General features: G+C 44.2%; 1 pseudogene; it reads left to right on the top strand.

The window, feature by feature from the left end:
• The window catches only part of LOC102524577, a 138,182-nt pseudogene that overhangs the window by 45,044 nt on the left and 68,441 nt on the right, over positions 1-24,697 (top strand).

The following is a 24,697-nucleotide window of genomic DNA, read 5'->3' as shown; positions in this document are numbered from 1 at the left end:
GAAACCCTGTATGAAGTGACGAATTCCCGGCTGTGCCAGCTCCCCCCGCTCCCCACCCCACATGTCTTGTGTTCTCGTTCAGGTGACTATTTGTACAGGTGACTATTATACTATTTATTTATTGTCAGTTTGGACACTTTGCTGCACCCATTCACAGCCTATGTTGGAATTTACTATCAGCTTCTTTGGGTCAAACGGGTGCCCTTGCCCTTGCTTTCGTTCCTGTTCCCCCGGAGTCTGCCCTTTATGGGGTTAAAAGGCAGCTTTCTGCAACTGTTGAATAGTATCCCTTCACATAAGATAAGAACAGCCCTCCCCACAGTTGTATTTTTATGGTTTTGCATATTGGAGTTTTTGATCCGTATGATTATTTTGATTGCTCTCATTTGGTCCCTTGCCAAGTCCTCCAGATTCCTCCCGAACTGAATAAACACATCCCACTCCTTTTAAGTAATTTTCTGATTCCAGCTTGGCTTTGTGCTCCTGCAGTCTGTGTGCTCTTTCTCTTGGATGGTAGACTCAACCATCCATCCTTTCTTTCTGATGGTCAGTGTGTTTGCAGTGAATACCAGTGTCTCAGAGAATTGGCTCTCACCCGTGGCTCCGGCCGGTGTTTGTCAAGGTGTTGGGAATCACAGCCTGGCTCCATCCTTGCCCTTGGCTGATGGGACTAAGAATGTGTCTTTGACTGACACCTGGCTAATCCCTGTGCTTGGCTGTGACCAGGGGGTGCTCCATCCCAAGACCTGGAGCAGAGACACGAGGCATAAGCAGTGGGTCTGGAGCAGAAAGAGAGGATGGCATCAGGGCAGTGGTGCCATGCTGGCAGGTGTACCTGTTCATGTGTTAGCTGGGGATGTGAAGGTGGGCACCTGAGAGCCAGCAGAGGACATCAGCTGGTAGAGCAGGGAGACTGTGGCAGACCCTTGAGGAAAACACAGATGAGAGAATGAGGGAAGGAGGGTCAGTGAGAAAGGGAGGGAGGGAGGAAGGGATGGTGGGAAGGAGGCAGGGAGGTGGGGATGGAGATGGACGTAGAAAGACAGCTACCTTGACTTCCAGTGGGTTCCCAGTTCCTACAAGACTCGGGGCGCTTTGTTCCTGTGCAGTTTCCGTGTGTATGGTAAATGGTCCTTTCTCCAGGCGGGCCAGTGTAAGTGAGTTTCTGTTCCTTGCCCCCTGACAGATTGCAGACAGAATCCCCTTGCATCTTGAGGACCGTTTCCTCCTGGCGTGGTGAAAAGCACCTGATTGCTAAAAGCCCCGCATGCCTGGCTTCTGCTCCCGGCCCCGCCCTTTCCAAGCTTTGCAGATTGTCTAAGGTCTCTGAGCCACAGATCCTTCTTCTGTAAAATGGGGGCAAATAATGGTTGCCTCACAGAGTAGGCTTTTATGAAAATTATATAAAACTTTGGGAAACATTTTAATTTCCCTTCTAGTATAATATCCAAGCTCCGTATTATCACTTTGAAGAATGTAAGACTTGTTTTTTTTATTATTTTTACTGAGGTGTAGTTTCTATACAATGTTACATACATTCCAGGTGTACAATAGAGTGATTGACAATATTTAAAGGTTATACTCCATTTATAGTTGTTATAAAATATTGGCCATATTCCTCGGGTTGTACAGTATGTTCTTGTAGCTTATTTTATACCTAATGGTTTGTACCTCTCAGTCCCCTACCCCTATGTTGCCCCTTCCCCCTTCCCTCTCCCCGCTGGTAACCACTAGTTTTCTGTATCTCTGAGTCTGGAGATTTGTTCTTGACCTTCAAGGACAGGGCTTGGTAAATTATGGCCAGGAGGTCAAATCATGCTTGCTGTATGTTTCTGTAAATAAAGTTTTCTTAGAAAACAATTTATATGCTGTCTGCCGCTACTTTTGAGCTACAAATGGCACAGCTGAGTGATAGCAACAGGAACCATGTGGCCCAGAAAGCCTAAAATATTTATTATCTGGACCTTTATAGGAAAAGTTTTCCAACCCCTATTCAAGGATCTCAGATTCTTGATGGGAATTAATGAAATATCCTTCTACTCTTCTTGCTGTATTGTAGACTTTGCTTTTTAATTTTATTGTCTAATTCTGTTGGTCTTTGATCATGTGTTTTGGCTTTTCAGTTACTTGTCTATACATTTTAATTCTCACTTCTTTCACTGCTTTTATAAACCATTTTTAGCTAGCTGGTTTTTTTGCCTTCCTTTGACTGTGTAACTGTATGATGGGTAGGTTGAGCCCACTGGACACACTGTCACATGCAGAGAACTGCATGTGGCCAGTGACATCGCTCAGAGGATTCTCCCACCTGTAACTTAATGGCTCATGTTCCTCTGGTCTCATCTCCAGGATCTGGCTTCTTTGGGGGAACCTCAGAGCAATGACCCGAGTCTCCCAGCAGGTAGACTGAGCATGGGATCCACATGAGCCACTTTTTGATGTTTTGTATTAACAAAACAAAACCTTTGTTACCAAAATAACACCTACAACTTAGGCTGCTGATGTCTGCAATGCATAAAAACAGAACTGTCTTTTGGAATAAGAATTTAAATAGGTATTAAAAAAAAACCCCTATAAACTCCAGGCTTCACGAGAGACATAACTTGGTGAAAGTATCATGGATGTTGGAGACAGATCTTTGTCCAAACCTCAGGCTCTGTCACTTGGCAGCTGAGTGACCTTGGCCCAATTGCTTTAACTTGTCTTAGCTTCAGTGTACTGTCCTCTAGACAGAGAGAGTACCTACTTCAGAAATGTGTTGGGAGGATTAATTGAGATAATGCGTGTAAGAAATTAGGGAAACATGCGTTGTTTCAGCGTCCCAAACGTATCAAACGCTGCTTGAAGTTAAGCAGGTCAGAGTTCACCATAGAGCTCCTTCTCTTTGTATCCAACAGTTGTTTTAGGGATTAAAAGAATAACCGAGTGTGAGGCTTGGCAGTGATACGAAGTGAAGACAGGAGACGTTAACAGCCTGCCATGGGAGGGGTAGAGGCAGGACTTAAATTCACTGTAGTTTGACTACTTTTAGAACATGAGGCACACATAAATAAATGCTAGATGATGATAAATTTGATTTGTAAATCATTCTACACTTGACATTGTTTTTACTTGGGTTCAGTGAATTAGGTGAAGTTGCCAGTCATCCTACCAAAACTGCATAATGGTTTTCATCAGAATGGTTCTGGTTCTCACCAGACCTCCATCCCCATTCCTCAGCTGGACTCAGTCAACCATGTGGCATCCACATGATGGGTGGGAAATGCAGCCATTCTGAGAACTGGGGGAAAGTTCAATAAAATGTAGGTGGCATTGGATTTTGTGCAATGGAGAACTTTAAAATTCCTTGGTGTCCCCCCAAAGGCCTCAGTATTAAGGCCGAGTTAATTCATGTGCTTATGCGGCCCTCTGGGATTTGACCCATCTGCCTTTCTGTTATCTTCTTTCAACCGGTCCTCACCTTGCCCTCAGTGTCCTAGTCGTATGAAAGGACTTTATGTCTGCTGTAAGTATTGTGCCTCTGGTCTCTGAACCACAGCTTCTCACACTTTCTCATTTCTTGAGGCCCTCGGTGTCTTGGCAACTTTTTACTCTGCCCACAGGCCAAATGAAAGACCTCACTATTTCACGTATTAAGTGTTTATGTCCTAACAGCTTTGTTACTGTTTGAAGAAAGAACACACAGAAACTGAAGGGAAACATGTTTTTATTTCCCTCTTAAATAACCACAGCTGTTTACTTATGGGATGTTTACCTGCTGGGCTGCACAGTTTCTCAAGCCTTGGGATCAGACAGGATGCCCGTTACACCTGGATGATCACGCTGTTGCTGCTTTTTGTCATAGAAAATTCTGAAAACCCAGCTTTGCAAAAAAATACAGGAGGCATTGGGCTGGTCATGGTGATGGTGCCCAGCAGATACTGAGAACGGCTGGGCTTCTCTGGAACTTTTTAAATGGTGGTGCCCCCATGGGTTTACTGGGGCACCTGGGCGCACAGTTTGGGAGCCATGGCTCTGAGCCTCTGCATATGCTGTTTTCTCTGCTTAAACACTTCTTCTCTCAATCCAGCTACTCGGTGCTCATTCTTCGGCTCTCAGCATGGATATGATGACTCCTTGAAGGTTCCCTGAGCCGTAAGACTGAGCTAGGAGGTGCATCTGCCTGCTTCCCTTGCACACACTGTCCTGGAGTCTACTGCTTTATCTCTTCACACTGTCACTGGTCTTTCCTTCTCTTTCCTCCCAATGGGCTTTAAGTTCCTCATGGGAAATAGGCTGTATAGTATATATGGAGATGTGTGTGTGTATATATATATATATACATGGCCTGCTATAGTATCAAAGATGCTTGATAAATGTGCAAATGGGATGAATGAGTGAAACACCTATCGGATCTGGTTCAGAAGCAGCTTGTAGAGTGGAAGAAATCAAATAACAGTTCCAGACATGTTGACAAGTACAGGGCTCTTTTCATTTGTATAAGGATGTCTTAAAAAAAAACACAATCTTAAGGACTCACTGGGTCTCTTGCTCCCCATGCTCTCTGGCCCCTACTGCAGGCCTCCCTGGGTACAAGCACAGAGGCTGCCAGAATTAGAATACAAATAACAGTGGAGGTCATTTGGATTCTTTTGCATTTAGTCATGTTGTGAGACACTGACCCATATACGCATCTCTTTGGCTCAACAGTTGTAGCTATAACTTGCTTCCAATGTGTTTGTTCCTGTCCTCTTTAAAGGGAAATACATTAAGTTGACTGATGGCTCAGACTCCCAGCATCCTGTAGCATGATGGGAAATACAGTCGGGCTGCAGTCGTTTAATCTCGAGGGGGTGGAGATTTAGGGCCTGGGGCACCGCTTCTATCGGAGGAAGCAGAACTTGTGTTTTACACCAGAGCAGGTGGGAAAGGTCACTCTCGTCCTCACCTAGCAAATGGTGGTCATTCAGGAGCCTGCACACTGTCCTGGAAGGAACAGAACATCAGGAACCTTATGATGACATGATGAATGTCCCCTACAGGCTAAAATCACTCAGATGGGTTTTCAGAGCTCCATGGACATTGTTTTTCTTGCGTCTTGCCTAATCGTTATGAGGATGATAATGCTATCACGTGCACAGATGCCTGTTTTTACTAGTAAATTAAGTAACATGGTGCATGAATGTTGGCTGATAATAGTAATAGTAATACTAAGTCCTGTGTATCTTCACTTGGAAAAATATCATGTCCTAGTCCCGTAAGATTTCCTGCTCCATCATAAGTCAGGAGACAGGGTGTTGGGGCAAGGAATAGCGACTTTATTCAGAAAGCCGGCAGACCGAGCAGATGGGAGACTAATGTCCTGGAGAAGCATCTTCTCCAGGTCAGGATTCGGGCTCCTTTTATACTAAAAAGGAGAGGGGTTCCCACACTTGTTGGTTGTTGCAAACTTCTTGCTGCAGGAATTCTTTGTTCTTGCAGCTGTCCAGGTAGGTCTTGCCGTGGTGCCCCCATAGAACCTCTAACAAAACAAGTGTTATTTTGTGTTCTGTAACTTGTTATCTTTATGCTAATGGAAAAGTGTAAATATCCCTAAAGGTCAGAGCTTTGAGAACAGGCTCCCTTGTCTATTTCAGGCTAAAGGCAACATTGTTTTACAAAAGGTGCAGAGCTGGCAAGACTGAGCCTAGAAAACAGGGCACTGGGTTAAAGCCAAAGGAATAGATCTAATATGGAGTGAGATTTGTTCTTTTCTATTTACTTGCAACCTCCAAGTTTTGTTGTTGTTGTTGTTTTGTTTTTGGCTTGCACGTGTCCTACTTTTAGCACTGCCTGTGCTGGAAGAAATGCTAGTGACCTTTTTGTGTCAGAAGTCAGTGTATAAATTGAGTCGCAACCAATGAGGTACACTTTGTTTCAATCCTGGTGTCCCAAGACTTTTTATAAGAACCTATTTTTTATCTACAAATGGGATCTGGAGAAAGAGTTTGAAATGTAATTAACTGGACTTATGTTAATTTATATATAAACATATTATCTGAAAAAGACATGAAAATATCTGCATATAATTCATTTTACATGAAGATGTAAACAATAAATGTATCTTTTAAATAAATTGCAACTACACTTTTACCTATTATTCATTCCTGTTTATAATATGAATTTTATAAGGTTATTAATATATTACCCTTTTTGATAATGGAATCCAAGTCAAGAAGCAAACTAATTACTGTATTATGTGTCTTTATGGGTATTTATGTGTCTTTGCTCTTAAGGACTTGTTATAAGCAATTGGGCACAAAATTTAAATTCTGATTTTTATTAATACCATGAGGATATCTGACTCTATCACGACACTCCTAATCACTTCAGTTTCCTATAGTTTACATGAGTCTCCTTAGGTTCTTTTATGACCTTAATGGTATTTATTTTCCTTCACTCTGATGTTACTGTTTATATTCCCTCAGAAAACTTACTCCCACCTATTAACTTACTATACAGTGTAATTTGCATATAATAATAGCTAACATCTGCTGACAGCTAAGTGCTTCATGGGAACTAACTCTACCCATCTCTCCATTGGCCCCTTTTCCCTTCTGCTCACCCCTGTCTCCTTCTCCCTCTTTTTCTCATGAGTGACATTCACATGGATAATTTACTTTCTTTCTAAAACTAATGAAGTTTATTCCTTGTTGTACTGTTAACTTTGAGTCTTTGTATGAGTGGTATTGCTGCTAGTCAAGAATACAGTTTAATTTACTCAGCCTAAGGGAAAGCGATGCTTTGCCATGTAGAACTTTTCAGAATTTTACTATTAGATATTTGTGAAGATTTAAACTTTAACTGTGAGTTATGGGGATTGATTAGGATATTTACTTCCTAGAATTCCTGTTGGACTCTGTAAGAGATGAGGAACAGAGTGTTATGTTCTTACCTTTCTTAAAAATCTCATATAGGTACGACAGTAAGAAATTGTAGCAATTTGAAATGGAAAACATGAAACCCAATGTGGAAATGTAGCTGCATCTATTCCAGACATTTCAGTAAATTACTTTGTTTTTCTTGATAGATTTCTTATTGATATTTTTAGAGATTGTAAGTTTTCATCCCTTACTATTAAGAAATCCCAACTTTCCAAGTAGATAAATGCACTGCAATGATGGAAAATCATATTAAAAGAAGACACATAATTACACAGAATTTCTGAATAATAGTCAAATTGAATATAATGGACTACACTCATTTCAAATTAGAATTAATTATAACAATTGACAATTATTATAGTTTCAATAATGGCTGTTGAATCTCTTGTGAATAACATCAGTTGGAACTTCTAGTCTCTTGCAACTAAAATAAAATCTGGAAACTGTTAAACAACTCAGTACTATTCAGTACTACTCTTCATAGTACCTTTTTCTGAAACCACAGAAACTTTTATTTTATTAGTGTTTCATTTTCAGGTTTAGGGGAAAGAATTATTGTATCTCCGACATAAAACTTGAGTAACAGCAATTAAATTGGCCCTCTGGCTAGCTGTGGGCCATCCAAAATAAAGTTAGTTGAGGCTTTCCTATATTAATTTTGCTCTCTACATTAATTCTATAAACTGTTTTCCTTGTGCTGTACAACATGATGTGGGAGAATAAGAATAGACAAAGGGTGTGAAACAGGTGACTGGTGTGGAATATGTGGGACTAACAGATTGTGATGAAACTCATAGAAGGAAATTCTTGAATTGCATTTGAAATTTTAATCTTTGTTTCATCTCACAAAAAGTAACAATAAAAAATTCTGAAAATAGTATTTCTTCTCTCATGAATCCAAGTAAAAATTATACAGAGTTAAGAATGAACACATTTAAGTATTAAACAAATTTATTTTCACAATTCGTTTACATCTTCCCCATCAAAGGGACTTCTTTATAGGTCTAATTCTTAGCATTGGATACTGTAGGCTCCCATTACGTTGGTCATTGTAGATGTAGATATTTACCTGAAAATATAACCTTGATTGCAAAACCATGTTGTTAGCTTGTTAACTTTTCATTCATTATCTCAACTTTTAACACACTGTGTTTAAACTGCAGGAGACAGGTTTATGGATTGAGGTGCACAGTGAGCGAGTGAGAGAGATGCATTCTCAAGCCAAGGTCCAATTTTTATGCAAATACTCTGTGAAATAAAAATCTAATTTTCAGACTTTTTTTTTTTCTTTTTTTCTTCTTTTTGTTAAGCAGCACCATGCTTTTCCTGGAGCATAAAATACATTTTATGACTTGAGGTAGTGAAGAGTTCCATTTTCTAAATAGAATAATATCCACAAAGGAGGACTTAACTGTAGAGTAAAGAAAAAAAAGTCTGATACAATTGGCAATCAAAAATGTTTATTCAGTGATCCTTAATGTGAAACATTGAATAACTGAGTATTATTGATGAGGGCAATGTCAGATTCATTTAAAATTAGAGACTGTTCTGAAATCTGAGTACTCTTTTAGGGTAACATCATTGTTTTTATAATTATTATTATTTGTGAAATGGGCTTATTGACGTCTGCAGATTTGGAAAATGCATAATTCTGCATCCACAACAGCTCACACTGTAAGTGTCTGAGGGCAGAATCATGCATTTCAATTTGGTTTTGTCTGCTTTTTCATCCTCTGTGTTTCTCAAGTCTTCATGAAACTCTTCACTCCACCACTAACATGACCAAATATCTATAAAACTTTTTCACATTCCTCTGACTGGCAGATGAATGGGGAAAACAGATTCCAAATTCTCATGCACAGTGAGGACCCTTAAGCAACCAGAATGTCATGTCATCCTGAAACCCTCGTCTACGGCTCTATTAGGAAATGGAGCGTGTTAGACACTTGCTGCCTACAGACTGTCATTTTCCTCCTGTGAAGAAAGCCCCAGGCCTCATCCACTCGGCCCCAATGAGCCTCGCAGCTCCCTGCCACTGACACACAATAGCTGCTAGGTTCCCTGGGGTCATTTTTAGTTGCTCATTTGCATGACCTGTCTCTTCAAAGAGACTGGAAATCCAAAAATATTTTTATAGAGCTGAACATAGAGTAGTCACTAAATACAGATTAATTAGAAAACCATTTTAAGCCTGACTTTCCACTCTTTTTCCCCAAATCTCTTGGCATAGTGAAACATTATAAACAAATAGGAATTTTAAGCAAAGAGTGTGTCAGTTTAGTTAACTGGATTACAACCCCCCACATCTGTCTAGCTCTGATTTTATCATTTTGTGACCCCTCTCTTTCCATGCCTTATACCACAGTCACCAAACAAAACAGATGCACCAGGCTTTCTGGGATTTAAAAAAAAAAATGCTTTTTTGTTGCCTCTGCCAGAAATGATCTCAACTCTGTATCTGGTTTTTAGTGATTCGTTGGAAAGGCAAGATCAAGATTTCAAGATTAGAAGCACGAACTGCTTATTTTCCTCACATAGTAACAGCAAGACAGTATGAGAGAATATGAAAGGGGAGGCCCTAAGTGGGAAAGTTCTGGGGGAGAATCAAAATAATTTTTTTCCCTGTCAAAAAAGAACTATGCCTTGAGGCTTTCCTTCTTCAGGCAGTATTTTAATGTAGAATTGAACTTAATGAGCTGTGACAAGTCCCATTTAATTTCCATCTTCACTTAAGAAACGAAGTGGACTTTAAGGCCGCCTTTGTGCTGGTAATTAAGGCAAGTGAATGTGAATCTGTGTGTTTAAGTGGTAGCACATGTATTAGTTTCTCTCTCAAATTCATCTTTATTCAAATGCAATATCCCACAACAGAGCATACTGAAAATTCAGAGCCTTGTGGATGACCCAGACAATAATAGCAGTAGTAGCTAAACTTTATATTTCTATGGTGCTCTATAATTTTTAATCACTTCCTCATACATAATCTTATTTTGTCTTTCCAGCAAACACTGTGGTAGGGTTTATTACAGGCTTTTGTAGTTGTTGTCCTGGAAATGGCAAGATTTGACGTCGAGGCTTTGGGCTCCTAGCTTAATATCTAGTTAGAAACTGAGTAATTTTTTTCAGATCTTGGTATTTAATTAGCAAGAATTTCAAAGTCATTATGCTCTTCTCTTTTAAGTGATTAAATTAAGATATGGTTTATCAGCTAGTAAGTTTCTATTTGTGATACAACTTTAAGAAGGCTTCAGAATAACTGAAGCCCATTAAATCAGTTGGGGCCCTCGACTACAGGCATAGTCAAGCCAAAGGCACCCAAAGTTTTAAACAAAGATTACAATAAAACAAGATTAACGAAAGTCCTCTTATCCTTCTTCTGAGGCTGAAACAAGAATAGCCTATGGCATTGACAATGAGGAGAAATGTTTTGAGAAAAAGCTGCATATGCTTAGCATATATTTGAGAAACTTTCTACATGTCTGGTCTAATATAGTAAATACCACTGTCAATCTGTATCCAAGAGAAACTATTTAACATACTATGAATGTAGGCAAAAAAACATAATTTTTAGTACTTCAATCTGAAATAGACATCAAGAAAAGTGTCCAAAAATTACATCTTTGGCCTGATCACTTACGTTTGAAATATTTTTTCTGCGTCAGGCAACCTTCCCAGCCCACTTCTCTCCACTACACGAATCCTTGTCAACTGCATGCCTGCGGTGCGGCGCTGACAGCAGTGGGGGAGACCGTTCATGATTGTGACAGTGATAGAATGTTCCCAGCTGCAGGTTTTGGTGCAAAACTGCCTCCAGATGGAAGGGTAGCTCATGAGTTTGCTTGGTTAAGAACACGTGGCAAGGACTGATACTCTGAAAAAAAAAAGTATGTTGGATCTTTTCTTTAGTTTGCTGCTAATGTTGTGATCACCCATGTAGCAAGTTTTTGTGACTATACACTTGGCTCAGTTTTGGTAAATGACTGGTTTAGGAGTGTGTGATTCATGGGAAAGAAGGACAGTTACATAGATTAGTAGTAAATCTAACTGAAGTGTCTCTGATTTATAAATATGGGTTCTATTCTGGTTATCTATTTCTGCATATCAAACCTCCCTAAAACTTAGAGGCATAAACCAATACCTTCCGTTGTAGTCATCATTTGTGGGTCAGGAATTGGGCAGAATACAATGGGGGTGGTGCGTTTCTTTAAGATGTACAGGGCCTCACCTTGGATGGCTTGACTGGCTGGAGATAGCTGGAATTCCTCTACTGGAGCCATATGTCTAGATTTCACTCTGGCTGTTGGTTAGATTCTTCAGTTCCTCTCCATGTCACATCTCCTGAGCTAGTATGTCTGTTAAGGTGGCTCATTTGCTGTGTCTGACACCTAAGGATGGCTGACATAGCTGGGCTGCCTACACACCTTCCCTTTTTATACATACAGCCTGTCCATATGGTCACCACGGGTTTCATCATGGTGCAGTGGTCCCAAGTAGTCAGGTTTCTTACACAGCAGCCAACTTCCCCCACAGTGAGTATTCTAAAAGGCTGGGGCAGAAACTGCAGGGTCCTTTATGCCATAGCCTTGGAAGTCCCAGAAAGTTATTTCTCCTACATAGTCACTAAATTTAGCCCAGTTTCAAGGTAGGGGAAGTAACCTTCACTTCTCAGTGGGAGGGGCATCAAGGAATGTGTAGCTGTTCTTAATTTACCATCTTCCGAAATGTCATTTCTTTTCAAATACAAAGGGTTAGTTATGGCTGGAATTAATTTTTTCAAATGGGATGCAATAATTATAGCTATAATTAATTATGGTTTTTAGTATAACAAGAGGTATGACTGGAATAAATATTTTTTAATTTAATGTTCAATTTACATAGATCCACTCCATACTATATGATTACAAATAAGCAATGTACTGCTTTTTACGTTCAACGTAAACCTCACACAGATAGTGCTGATAGGCCAAATCAACCTTACCCTCACTTGGCATTTTCTGATGAAATAATGGGAAAAAAAAATCAGTGTAGGAAAAATTTGGGGGGAAAATTTTAGCTTTTCATAATAGAAATGTCTCCCTACCCTGCCTTATGTATTATAAAAGTAAACTTCCATGCCCAATATTTTTGTAGGTCTATTTTGTTTTTATTTTTCTTTACAGAAACAATGTATGAGATTTTTTAGAAGTTCTGCAAGAAAAATAGGCAAAAATAAACAATAATATAATCATTTGTGAGAAATTACTGAGCGTAAGTCTGGTACTTTTATACTCATTTCTTATGTAACCCTCGTAACATTCTTATGTGATAGGTGTATCATGACTGTCACAGCACACTATTCTATCAAGAGCCACTCATATCAAATACAGTGAAAAGTGTAGCCCCAGGAGCTGTGTAACTTAGCTCAGCCACAGAATTTAACCAGGTTTCCAGGGGACAGGACTTGGACCCGGATCAGTCTTATTTTCGAATCCATGCTCTTAACCGCTACTAAACCACATTTTATAGAAGTACCTGTAATCCTACCTCTCACAAATGTGCTTTCTTAACACCATTATATATTACACACACACACACACACACTCTTCCAGAAGCTTTTATATGATTAAACTTCATCTTCCCTAAATATATTTTAAGAGCTGTATTTTCACTTTTTTTCTGTATTTATTATTTTTTCTGTTCCATCACCCACACTTCAGGAAAGGTTGTTGGAAGGTTTCTTTCTTCTATGCAATCATTCCCATGTTACAACCCCAATGTCATATAAAATGAGTATCTGTTGGGATTTTGTTATGATTTTTTAAATTCCCAGAGCTCTACCTATAAATAGTACATGGTATTGAGATCAGAATGTAATTGCTTATTATTCCAAGTACATGTTCTAGAAAAAAAATTTAATGTGAAAGTCTGTATACACTTACCATTTTCCCATGAAAACATAAGTAAACTAGACACCATTTTTAATATCCCTAAAGTTTGTCTTAACCCAGTTGCAAATCCTATGAAATCCTGCCTTATTTTTAGATAAGCAAAAAGTATAAGGCTCATATCTTTCTGAATATGTAGCCAAAACTTGAAAAAAATACTGTACTTGGATCAGGTTATCAGTGTTGAAAGGCAATATGAAACCTCAGTTCTCTATTTGCAGGTTCTGGTACTTCGCCATCTCTCTATTGGACATCATCAGCGCTCTACTTTTCATAAACTGGGACATAGACAGGATGCTGAAACACCCCTGGCACCCAGAGCTGACCCCAGTGGACTCTCCCCTGGGTCTCCACCTCAAGCAGACAGTGGTACATTGATGACATTCTCTGAGTGTGATCCTTTAGCTCAGGATTTTCACTATTTTTTATCCACAACCTGTACTAAATTATGGATTTTATATCTTCACTCTGGACACACACAACTAACATAAATATGAAATAATGCGCTCACAGGACATCTCCCTCCATCACACCACACTCACGATCAAGCCCGGGCAGTGACAATGTGTGTGTAAGAAGATGGCTCAGCCCCGCGGAGTGCGAATGCCTCCCGGGCCTTCTCCTCCTGCTGGGCCGCCGCCTCCCTTCTTTGCCACCGCGCCGCCCCGGTTCCTGCTCTTCCTCCCGCCGCCTGCCGCCACTCCGGGTCCTTGTCCTCCTCCTCCTGCCGCCGCTCCGGGTCCTCCTCCTCCCGCCGCCAGCCACTTGGGTCCTGCTCTTCCTCCCTCCGCCGCCTCTGGTGCCCCTGCTGCCACTGGTGCCCCTGCTGCCACTGGTTCCACATCTGGGTATTTTTAGGGAAAAATCACAACAGTATTTTCAAGTGTCATACCATCCACGTAAAAATTAAACTTCCAGAATTTACAAATTAATTATTCTGAGCAGATAAATTATACATTCTTTTCCAGAATCCAGTCTACAGCAGTTAAAAATTCATACAGTTACAACATAACATTTTGTTTACAATCTACCTATTTACATAGCTTTCCTACTACAGATGATAAAGTTCTCATCATGGCTACCAAGGTTTGCAAACACAGTATACTTAAAATATATTTAGCAGTATATAAAAATTGGATTAAAAGGAAAAGAGGTACTACTATTAAATAAACCTGAAAATAAAAGGTGATAATAGAAACAACTCCCTAGGAAAATAGATCATAATATATTTGTTAGGACATCAAAAAAATTTCCCATCAGAGCGTATGCACAGCACTAATGAAACAATTTAACAGCTTTTTAGTCCTGAGCACAGAATACAGCTCAGCTGCAAAACTTTGGTCAATACAAGTAAACATGAACATTTAACACAAACTGTTTGACATTCTTTGTTAGTAGATTAAGGTCAATTCCATTTCTGTCCACCAGAAAAGGACACATCTGGACTGACTATACCTCAGTAAAAAAGCAAGTAACTGAAATAGCCAAGGAGAAAACAGAGAGGGAAATAAACGAAACGGTGGTGCAGTGAGATCTGAGGTCCGAGACGGTGTGGGGACAGGAAAGGAAAACGGTGTGAGGACGGGAAGTGGGCAGGGTGTCTCTAGGCCTGTAGGGCCATCCTGAGAGAGCAGAGCAGGAGGGAAGCTGGGGTGTTTGTCAGCATCACCAGTGTTCCAGATGCCGCACAGACAGGTGTGAGGTGCACTTGTGGACAAGGGAATGTGGCAGCTGGTCATTTTTAAATGAATAATAAAAGTCCTGGATCCTTAAGAATTATTTTGAGAAGAGAAGGGATCAAAACAGAGGAAGGTGCAGAAATCAAGGAGGAACGAAAGCCAGGTCCCAAGGTGATCGGTCCCGCATCCCCCCACCAGTGGCAGGGCCTGCATTTTCAGAGCCGCAGCCACTTCATAGGATGATCACAGCAGCCTCGGCCCCAACACAGGCTTGGGCAGCAGAACACGGGAAGAGGCTCAGGGGGCCTAGGGGTCCCGGCAGAGGGGTAGGAACGCGACCCTGGAGGAGGCCGGCGTTCTAACCCAGCGGCTCTGCCTTCACCCACCACGTGGCCTCAGTGACTGGTTCCTCTTCTCACCTGTGGGTTTTATTTCTTCATCCATCGAATGGGTTAGAAGGAGCACCCACCTGCAGGGTGATGGGAGGATTAGGGGGGAGAGTAACGCTCTGGGCACAAGCGCTCAGTGACCGCACACAGCAGTGGGTGCGTGCCACCCGAGGGGGCTTGTCTCCTAAAGGAAGTTGTAACAGCCAGCCCAGCACCCCAGGATTCAGAACTGAGGGCCAGGAGGTGACCGCAGATCAGCCTCTGAATTAACTGGAAGAGCAGGGACAGAGAGACCCCAGCACAGACAGGGAGTGTTCTGCGTTCAGTCTGTGTCTGTTCCATTCACTGCGAAGTCCTGTTCTTTCTTCAGGGACTAGAATTGTCACATAAACCAGAATATTGTGAGTGAAAGAGATATTTTCCATGCAGAAGAAAAGTCAAGTTCTTATACACATGACACATGTTGTAGGAGACTCAAGGGCTGAGCCGCATCCTCCCACCCCTGTCAAGCCCCACCTCACTTCACAGTCAGGACCCCTCTGCCCTGCCCAGGGGCTGGGAGGGGAATGGGAGCTCCAGGGTGCCCCCTATAGGGGAGGCAGGCTACAGTACACACTGAGATGGTGGCCAACACAAGGGGGTGGCCAGACACCAGGCCACTGTCTACGGGAAGCTGTTCGCAGAGCTTGTGAGGAGTAAAACCAAGCTTCTGGCCCCTTTAGGGGTGGGATCTTGCACCACTTCCTGGAGCCTGAAGTCTGCGGCTTACCAACACGTTAAGAAGGCAATTTTAACATTTACTCCTTGCTTGAATCCATGACCCCTGGACCACACAACCCCCAGCCAGAAAGTTGGGCCCCGCCTGACATGAAGCATTCCATCTGAAATCACCTCATCTTTTCTGCAAGTCTGATGTAACAGAAAATACTTCAATCATTTAGGGCTCTTAAGAGCAAGCAGCACTTCCCCAGCAGAGAACACGGTGTAGCTCTGAGTGTGAAAGGCTGCCATCTGGGACCGGCTCCTCAGTCACAGGCCGGCTCAGGAAGTCACATCACCTCCCCAAGACGGGAACAAGCAGCCTCCCTGCCCTGGGTGGTCACTGCACCGAGAGACTCCGCACGTCACAGTCTCCACTGACCCCGGCAATTCTATTCACTCATCTGTCTGTTCACCCAGAAAACACATTGTCTTGGTCTGGACTCCACCAGAAGAGATGTGGGTTCAGGGTGGTTGTCTGGAGGGACTCTGGTCAGGTGGCAGCGATGAGGGCAGGACAGGTAGCCAAAGGGACATCCCCAAGACTGTCCTGCTGTGGGCTGGGTGCACGTGATGTCACGGGCAAACCCTGGGGGCAGGGAGGAGGGACAGCGGCCTCCCATCTGCACCGGGCTTGGAGCTCTGCAGACCTGATCTGCTGCTGAGTCTCATGTCCCTAGGGCTGGGTGGGGCCTGTGCATTTCCCACAGGCCCCCAGGACCTGCTCTGCACTCTCAGGGCACAGACTCACACCTGAGCATCCTAACCCCTGGGGCCTGGAGCACGTTCATGCCGGCTCTTGGGGCATCGCACAGCAAAGCTGGAGGCTGCACTGAAGGGGGACCACGCCCCAGCACCCCTCACACTCACTGGGCACCAGTGATGTACCAGGCACCCCATGAGGGATATGGCCAGGAGAAAGGGCTGATGGTCCCTGCCACAGTTAATTTCTTATTAAGCCAAGTAAGTGGGAGATACAGCATGTCAGGGCGTGCTAAGTGCAGAGGAGAAAAATAATGCCAGAAAGTGGGGCAGGCCGTGTCCCGTGGGAGGGGGCGGTTTGCAGTGCTGGGCAGGCCCCTGAGAAGCTGACAGTTGAGTAAAGATGTCAGAGGTCCAAGAGTGACCCCTTGATCATCTGAGAAAAGATTGTTCAGGTGGAGGGCAGAGCAGGGTCAGAGGCTGGACCAGTGGCAGCTCAGCAAAGAGGCGGGGAGTCAGAGTGACAGTGACATCAACAGAGGAAAGGGGGAGGGGTGAGGAGGGGAGGCTGGGGAGGGGCAGACCCTGCAGACCCACTGGGAGACTCTGAGAGTTTCAGCTTTCACTCGGGGACTTGGAAGGCTTCTGGGGGTTGAGAGGAGGGACAGATGGTGATTTCCAGCTGTGGAGTTAGGGGCACAGGAGGGAGCAGGGAGCGGAGCTGGGGGGCTAGTGCCCCTGTCCAGGAGGGGACGGGGTGCTCAATGTACGAGCATTAGCAGCTTGTGTCAAAACGGATCAAATGGGCTTTTAGCTTGCACATCAGAGATTAAACCTGGGGTGTAAGGAAAAATCAGAATCAAGGGTTACTCAGAGCTCTTGGATGTAACCAATGAAGAACCAGGACCGCCCCGATGTGAGAAAGGAAGCTGGAGAGGACGGTCCAGGGAGACCCCTGACCCGTGTGGGGAGTGCGTCAGGGTCCGGGCCCCGGTCGTCACTTATGTGAACATGTGGAGTTCAAAAAGGCTGCCCAGGCAGGGGATGTGAACTTGGGGGTCATCTGCCTAGAGACTGTCTTTGGAGCCCTGAGGCTGTGTCCTAAGATGCAAAAAATTCCCTGTTACAGAAAAGAGAAAAGGAGAAGGAAGTGAGGCCTGAGCTTAGGCACCGCCACCTCAGGAGGACTGGGCCTGAGCGGAACTGGCAAAGGATGGGGCACTGGAACTGGAAGGGAGGAGGGACAGCTCGGCAGGGCGGGCTCAGAGAGGAGCAAGAGTTGATGTGCCAAGGGTCCCGCTGACCACGGAGGGGCACAGCGATGGGGAGGCCATTGAGGGCTGGAGGATAACAGGTCTTGAGGAGCCAAGAAGGACGGAGGCATCATTGAAGGACGTTTAAGAGAAAATAGGAAAACGGAGGCAGCCAGGACACACACATCACCGCGGTGGCTCCGATGGGTACAAGGGAAACCAGGACGGTGGGTGGAAGGGGAGGGAGCTGAGAAAGGCTTTGCTCTCAGATGGAGGACAAACAGCAGGATGCAGGACAGGGGTGACCAGTGGGGAAGGGCCAGCGTCCTGGGGTGGGGCAGGAGAAAGAGAACTGCTGGCGGGACATCCCGGCAGGAGCAAGAGAGCATCACATGGCTCTGGGGAACCTGGCCTGGGCTTAAAGGATGGGCCTAAAGCTCATTCATCCTAAAAAAAAAAAAAGTAGAAATGTTAAGAGGATACCTGGTTATTTCATTCTGATATGAAATTTAACCCAATTTTTGTCTTTTGTTTCTGAACTGGCTATTATTAAACATAAGTCAGAAGAAAATCATCCAACATTCAATTACGTAAGAGATCACCTCTCCCATGAATTCTTTAAAAGACTGTCCCAAAGAATCAGTCTTTTATATAATAATCTGTGGCTTGATAAAAATACACTTGGGAATAACATGTACTTAATCCATTACGTTTGTTGTAAAAAATACAGAGCCTTTAATGGTAAGAAATAAAAACATTCAGAAAGATGACTTCCCCTATATGTTATGGTCAATGTCATTAGCCAAGCTGGTCTTCTAGGGCACTTTTCAGTGGTGTGATGGTATTTATTTACCCTGGGTTAGCAAGGAATGAACAGTCACCAGCCTTCAATTTTCACATCAACTGTAGGAAAAAGAATTCCATTTTCTACACAGTCTGGACTTGAAACTGACTTAGCATCTCAGAACTTTCAAAAATTTATTTTATGAAAAGGTTTGCTTTACAGAGACTAGTAAGTAGGTGTCATCCTTGACATCTGCTTTCTGTATTCAGGCCGTGGGTCTCTGGCAAAAGCAGCGTGAAAAAACATCAGAAAAGGTCTTGGTGAGGCCCAGCCATCTCGCTTGGAGCCCCTCCACTCCAGCTGCAGTCAGCTTCCGCGCTGGAGGTGTCAGGGGCCCTCTGCTTCAGACTCTTAACAAGGACAAGAGGAATCTTCATGGAGGATGCTCTCAGCTGCCCTGGAACTGTCTCTGCCAACAGATCAGTCGCACATTCATTTTATGCTATTTCCATTCACATTAAAAGAACCATATATGAAGTACAGGATTTACAAATTTGCAGCTTATTCCAAGGAAACCTCCCATTGTGTGTACGTATCCAATGGACCTGTTCTCTGTCCAGATGACAAATAAGAAAAAATGATGCAAAACTGCTTTTTTCCAGCATGTTCTTTCCCAGTACAAAATACTGCTCCTGTGTCCCATCAAATGGGCATCATTTTTGACACATTTATTTTAACTGCATCAGTAAATCACCAGCAGGGCTGCCATGGATGGTGTTTAATTTTTACCAGTGAGAATCCGTCCCATTAATCCACAGGGCAGTTGGGCCCCAGTCCAATCCACAAGCCCTGGTATTTCTAACATGAGCAAAGTGGCTCTGAAATGATAGTTCAGGAGGGCTGACCTGGCTGGGGAGGGGGCAAGGGTGAGGCCACCAACCTGCTACCAGGTCAGAGCAGAGCGGAGGTGAGTCCTTCTCCCTGGACCCCTCTGCAGCACCGCAGCACCACTTACCAAGTGCTTTTCTTTTCCATCACCACATTGCTCTTGTAGCAGGGTGCAGTTGTAGCATTCTGAGGAAGTAGAGCTCACTGTGTAGTTTTTCTCTGACATCCCTGGGGGGGGGCATGAAGGAGGAAAGGCTTGTGGCCCAAGGTTTCGCTCTAAAGGAAGGACAGTCTGAAGTCCACCGGCAGGAGCTTTCACATCTGGGATTGCAACACCTGGAGAGGCAGCTCTTTCCAGAAACCCTTTTATAACAGAGCATGTGCTCGCACTCCCTGGGTCCCAGCAAACCTCAGATTACCATCTGCCCAAGTCTCTGCTTCCTCCCACGGGAAGAGCTTGATGTTCTGCTGAACACCAGCACAGGTATTATTTCCCCAGCCCCGCCCCCATGTTTCTCTCAACCGTGTAGCTCACTGGCCACAAAGGCCACTGAGCCAGCCCCCAGGTCCATCACCTGATGGGTGCCTCTCCCGACCCACATGCCTCAGTGTCCAGGGACCCTCTCCTCCACCCGCCCATGTCCCCAGCCACGTGTCACACGATGAAACCGAACCAGGATGTTCCATGCTCCCAAGGCCCCAGCCTCACAGCCTGACACAGTGCTCCTGAGCTCAGAACATGCCAGGAGCGGGAACTGTGGCTCCCACTATGAAAAGGGGCCCGGAAAACAGAAAGGGAAGCAAAGAGGGGGAGAAACAGGTCTCTGCTTTGCCCGGCTGGACTTTAACCTTCAGCTTGCCATCCAGAGCAAAGAGGTTGCAAATCTATGATGACAGAAATTATGAAACATCCAAACTGTTGACGTCGTAAACAAAATTTGTCAACAGCCACGTACAATTCATTAAAAGTACATTTATTGTTTAAAAACAACAACAAAAACCCAACAAGTGTGCAGCGTGTGCTGCCCAAGACGGTGTGCCTCTGGAGGCCATCTCTTCTTGGGCTCCGTTTGGCCCGGCCAGACGGGAGACACGGGACACAGGCATGGTCAGTGAGCACAGGCAGTGGCAAGAGCCCGGTGGGACAGCCAGACTGCAGCGTGGAGCTCTGTGGTCTGATCCTGGTCACTGGGTTCTTACAACACGTATCTTCTAAAAAGGGAGAGACAGCAGTGTATCTGATTTCCACCAAACAAGGTTTCCAACTAAATGACCTGTGGACCAAATCAAAACCACGCGCAGGGACCCAGGGAGTCAATCGCTTCAGTGTAACTGCAGGATTCAGCTGTGATGGGAACTGGGCTACAGGGCTTTGATTTAGCAGCCGGGGGGTGACGGCCCTGGCCCCCGTCCCCACCCACCCAGTCCTGCCACGTGCACATCACATGACGTACGGGAGGCGAGAGCAGGGGCACGTCCAGGAACCTCCTGGTTCAGAGGGCAGACCATTCCGGGACATTCGAAAGCGGCCAATTTAATCTTTCAGACAAAGTAGTATCAAATGACATTTATTCCAGGCCTTAAAAAAAAAGAAATGCATAATTTTAAATGCTTCCTATCTGAGAATACTGCCCTAAGTATGGGACTTTACTATTTTGTTGATTATTTCAATTTGGAGATGGAAACTAATGCAAAAACATGGTACTTAAAATCACTGCTCCCTTCCTTTAAAAACAGACACATTTAAGACTTGAAAAAGCAGATCTCTCTCCTTCTAAAATACAGACTTGGTTCCCTGTTTAGTGACAGTTTCATGGAGTTGCAGAATGCTAAGACATGTTTCATGGTATTAAATCTGAATAGCCACACATCCCATGATCAGACACCTATGAGGGCTCAACGTTTCGGCTCCCCTCTGCCCCGCACTCCTCACATCAGCAAGTCAGAGGTACCTGTTTGGTGGAGAAGCTGAGGTTTCTCAGGCACAAAGCCCCTGCAGTTAGGGCGATGGCAGCGCCTTAGGTGTGGAGAGGAGGGAGCCACACGTGAGGAGAAACGAGGACAAACGTGAAACGCCTGACGCTTGTGACTCAGTTCCTTACAGGCTTCACTTTGTGAGTGAGAACCTGCACTGAGGCGGCTGCACACGCCGCGCGCCCTGTAATGGAGAAGCAGGGGCATGGTTCCGGACTCACAGCCGCCTTTCTTAGAGTTGTTTATCAATAATTAATAATCACCAATAATAATTAAATCACGTCTGCAACCACCGTTCAGTGCGTGAAGTCGAAAGCCACGTTGTCTGTCTATACCAGACACTAAAACACCTACTTCAGGTGCCATGGTTCCTTCTTGCGCAGTTTTAAAAGCCTGATGCATCTATTTGGCACCCATCAAATTTAACCCAAAGTCAGACAGCTTACAGGGGCAGGGACAGAGTGTGTGTGTTTTGCGGGCTGCGGGGAGGAACAAGGTAGGGAACAGCCTGTGAGCCTGTTTTTGATGGAAAACTTATTACTGCTTCAAGCAACTGAAGAGAAAAAGTGCTCCCACCCAGAAAGCTAGAGTCCCAATTGCCACCACCTGTAGCCTCAGCCTTTCCCTTCTGCTAACTGAACCAAAAGACAGAAACAAACGGTGACAAAGCACACACTCACCCCCACACACCCCTGCTCTGTACAACTTCAGGCTTATGTTGGGCAACTATACTTCAGTCTCCTTACAAGGCATGCTGAGAAGTTACATACCCATGCACGTTCTGATTTAGGTATTTTAAAGCAAAACTGCTAAGGAGATCACAGCCTATTCTCCATAAAAGAACAAAGAGAAAGGAAGAGACTATATTTAAAATCTTACTCTATTCCCTGTTATTAAAAAAAAAAAAAGGAAAACATAAAACAATCAACCTGAAAGTCTATTAGTCTCAAATAATTAGATCCAGTAGGTACAGAAGGTAGTGAAAAATGTTTTGAAAAATCTAACGATGCTTTGAGCGTCTTCTCAGATACTAAGGACACATAATGCTGTGCAGGATGAAGAGCCAAAAGTCAATCAAACAAAAAGCTTATTTGAGTCCAATAGAGTATTCTCAACCCATTTTCAAGGAGCAGCATTTGGGAAGCTGCAGCCATTTCCCAAAGGGAAGCCAGACAGAACGGCCACGTTCAAGGGAACTAGACGAGATACTGCAACCCGCTCACGATAAATCTGAGTTCTCCATGTGGCGGTGTGTCACTCTCCCTTGAGAAGCAGCTCTGTTCTGAGGAATACATACACTTTCTGGGATAAAATACTGCCAGCAACGCTGATTTTAAGCCCCCCCAGCATTTAATATTAACACCGTGCCGATACAGCAGGCGTGAATAACCTCAAAGGCACGGATCGCAGTAAAATGTAATAATAAGTCATGAGTTTTCAGTATTAATTACCTTTGCTTTTTATAGAATGGCTCTGATTTTTAATAATGGCTGGGTTTAACAACCAGTTGGCAAAATTTCTAAGAAGAGAACTTTTGGCTGTCATAAGCCAGCATGGACTAACTCCAGCAAATCATTCCCAGAAAAGTGTGGATGTCTGGGGTTTTCTTAGTAGCCATTCTTAAAGACTCGGAGACAGTGGGCTTGACTTTTAAAAAATAACCTTCAGCCCCTGCACTTAAACACGGAAGCCTGATTTTCAAAAATACGCAGGCCTTTGAAGTTGCAAATGGGTCAAGACTGGCTTTCACTCCAGGTCATAGGTGTAATCTACAGCATTTGATCCAGAGAAAACTTCAGTGTTTTACACGACTTTTCACGAAAGGGGGTTGGGTTAGGCTGCACTCAGGGTCCACTGGAAACAATATGAAGTTCCCTACGGCTCCCACACTCTCCACTCCTCTGGCCCCAAAGGAAACTGTACCCTAAAGCTTCTCTTATTCAGGAGCTGCAAGTTACAAGAAAAATACTGTGTAATTAATAATATAAAATAATTTATAAGCCAGCTAGACATTTGCTTATTTGCTATTCCACGAGAGGAGCAGTGGCTGCACCCAGCAGACACGGACTGGCTGATGAATGGAAACTGCCAAGCCCTCGGCCATCAGGAAGATGTAGCTCGGGAGGGGAGGGTCTGGGAGATGAGACTGTGCTCCAGGGTAAGTCTCGGGGGCAGCTTTCCTCCCACTTCACACTCCCTGATTTAAAGATGGTGGTGCAGATTCCCTCAGTCTTGATGGACGGGCAGCTTCCTTATTTCTGTGCCTTACAGCGGTGCCTGGTTATGAGCCATCAGTTTGCACCCATGGAATAAAAAGCCTAACACAGAAGCTGAGATAAAGAGACCTTGAGGGCAAGTCCATCTGGACGCGGACTCTAATGAGGGAGGATGATGTGGCTGAAAATGCACTCAGAAGGAGCAGTATGCAAACAGCGAAACTGATGCGAAAAGATGAAATTCCCAGAGTGCTGCAGCACGGAGGAGGGACTTGTACTGAGATTGCGGGGGATGCTGTCAGGGGGCCGGGCAGGGGCTACCCGCATCTGCCAACTCCTGCTGCTGCCCTTGACTTAGCCCGACCCCCACAAGACACATCTGCTGGGTGTGCAGCCTGTGGGCTGGGCCTGCATCCTCGACTTGTCTACAGCTCCCTGAGTTATGGAGTGCAAATTCAGGACCGTAAGTCAGGAAATTCTACTAAGATAAAAACCCTTGTGCACATTTTGCAATTAAAAATATTAAAAAAGCTACAAGCAGTGGACTCATAATGCTTTATGGAGAAGTATTTTTTGAAGACGCAAGTGCCTGAGCCATATGTTTTCCATTTTAAACCATCATCTTGATATGTTTAAGGGGTGAATTTAGGAAAAATCAAGCGATCTTGATACTTATCATTAAATACCTGAATATTATCAATCACCTCAGATGCATGTTTATGGGTGAAGTTTCAAAGCAGCTTCTAAGCAACTTGTCACTTTTATTGTGCAGCAAAAAAATGATCAGCTAAGTAATTCAGGAGTATAATTTAGGGGCACAAAACAGCTGTCAGGAAACAGGCAGTGGCTGTGCAGAATGACATTACCAACTGAAGTCATAAGTATTAAATGAATGCACAGCTTCACTGAAGCTCCTTTAGGCTTGTTAGGCGTGCACTGTTATACACTACCACTAAGCACGGAGCCACTGTTCACACACACAAAGGCACGAAGGAGACCCAGCCCTGCATCTCCATGGCTGGCGATGCCCCAGCGCGGCTCAGACTGCCCCTCCTTCCTCTCTACCGTTATTTACATGGTTGGCATCTTTCAGGCTCTTTGAGAGGGTCTGGAATAGCACGGGTGACATCCTCAAGAAAGTAAAGGCCAGGTGAAGCCGGGGAATCAGAGGAGGCCCCAGGCCTGTGCCCCTCCCCAGGCCTGGCGCTGGGCAGGAGGATGGCACCG

Source organism: Camelus ferus, chromosome 30 (assembly GCF_009834535.1).
Source record: "Camelus ferus isolate YT-003-E chromosome 30, BCGSAC_Cfer_1.0, whole genome shotgun sequence".
Lineage (NCBI taxonomy): Eukaryota > Metazoa > Chordata > Mammalia > Artiodactyla > Camelidae > Camelus > Camelus ferus.
Note: the sequence above shows the minus strand (reverse complement) of the source record. Positions and strands in the feature narration are given on the sequence as shown.